Raw genomic sequence first — 1,982 nt, 5'->3', positions numbered from 1 at the left:
TATACTTTAACCATGTAACACAAGCCTTCTGTAGCTTTTTCACTCTTATTATCTTTTATACATCCAACCACGTGCTTTCACATACCAACTTTCTCACATATATATATATATATATATATATATATAAATTTAGTAAATGGAGTAATACGCATATGATAAATGAATTCTTTTATTTCCAACATATGTTTCCAAGATTAAAAATTATACCTTCCATAGGAATAGGTGTTGTTGATAAGGATGTAATCTTCTCTTCAGGGAAATACATAGGAACCAGCTTAACCGTAAAACATTCTAACCGAATCTGATAACTGTAGTTAGAGAAGATTGCTACGTAACTTATTTGAAAAAAACCGTTGAACAATTGCATCATTTTCGACATAGTCTCCTTGCTTTAAGATGCACTTCTTTCACAAGTTTATTCATTCCGTCGTTCATTCATTCGGTCACGCAGCCATTTATGCATCACTTCCTGCGCTTCTTTGTCCGTAGCAAATTGATTACCTCGTAAAGGATGTTTGAATGCTCCAAAGAGGTGATAGTTTAAAAAGGAGCGAGATTTGGAGTATATGTAGAGTGTTGCAGCAAATCGAAACCCAATTTTTCAACGGTTTCAACGGTGTCGGTGTCCGTACGTGGGCTTGCATTGTTCCACAACAATAACGCTTCCTTTGACAACAGTCCTCGGTGTTAGGTGCCAATTGTTGGTTCCAGTTCATCGGCCAGTATTTCCCTGTATTCTACACCGGTGACTGTAGACGCTTTTTCCAGGCGATGCTCTAGTATAGACCCCTTTGCATCTCAAAAAACGGTCAGCATCACTTCTGAAGAAGTTTGAGTCTTGAATTTCTTTTTCCCTCTCCATTCCGGGCATTTTCACTCCATACTCTACCTTTTGAATTCTGGTTCAAAGTAATGTACCCAGATCTCATTTCCTGTGATTTTCTCTCCAAAATTGCTCCACCTTCATCGTTCTAAGGGCCGGGTAAGCGTTGACAGATCTACAAACAATTGCTCTTATGCGCTTTGACAAGCTCTCTTGGCACATATCTCGTACAGATGTTACGGAAGAGAAGCTTGTCTGGAATTATTGATTTGCAGAGAACATTCCAATTCATCGAAGGTCACTCGTCGGTTCACCAGCACCAGCACCAGTTCTCGAACTTGTTGAATCTTCAAGTCTTTGCTGAAGGTTGATGGGCGTTCTGCTTCCTTTTCACATTTGTCCGGCCATTTTTAAACTTCCCAACCCACCCAGACACTCTTCTACGCTGTAGAACTCTGTCTACATATTTCAGCCCCTGACACACCTTCAGATCAGGGAAATTGGATGATTGAACTCTGTTCTCTCTGGGTGCCCATTACCATGATTTTTCTGTAACACAAGACAGAAAACTGGGCTGATCAAGGTCAGACCGCGGTTACGTAACCACGACAGAACTACCCTTTAGCAAGCGAGTGCTGAATACAACACAACTGGCGAAAGTGCGGATAATATTTTGCTTTCCTTTCCAGCAAACATACATTTTAGAAGTAAGAATAATTTTATCTTCATGGAGGCGTTACATGTGAAATATTTTCAATTAAAAAATAAAATCTCATAACAACCTCAGCTGGAGACGAATTTATCGCAATATTTACAACGAAATCATAGCTATAGACATTTTGTATATTGCAGCCTTCTGATTATATAATCGCATATGACGTCGGTTATATTGTAAGAATAGAGGGGAAGATGATTAAATAAACTTTGGTTCTTTCTTCAGAAAGACTTACTCATCCACGACGAGGATAAATTTACGAGAAACGTTCCGAAAGTTTTTAACCCAAAATACTTAATTACATGATAGCAGGTAAGAAAACTATAGCCCGAAGGTCACTATAGCCCGCCTACTTCTCTCCCTATATTGCACGCGCTTTCTCTCTCTCTCTCTCTCTCTCTCTCTCTCTCTCTCTCTCTATCTCTCTCTCTCTCTCTCTCTCTC

General features: G+C 39.4%; 1 protein-coding gene across 1 annotated transcript in view; it reads right to left on the bottom strand.

Moving 5' to 3' along the window:
• The window catches only part of LOC106879778 (substance-K receptor), a 317,536-nt gene that overhangs the window by 22,741 nt on the left and 292,813 nt on the right, over positions 1 to 1,982 (bottom strand). The window lies entirely within an intron of this gene.

This window comes from Octopus bimaculoides, chromosome 2 (genome assembly GCF_001194135.2).
Source record: "Octopus bimaculoides isolate UCB-OBI-ISO-001 chromosome 2, ASM119413v2, whole genome shotgun sequence".
NCBI lineage: Eukaryota > Metazoa > Mollusca > Cephalopoda > Octopoda > Octopodidae > Octopus > Octopus bimaculoides.
This window is presented reverse-complemented; position numbering and strand designations above follow the sequence as displayed.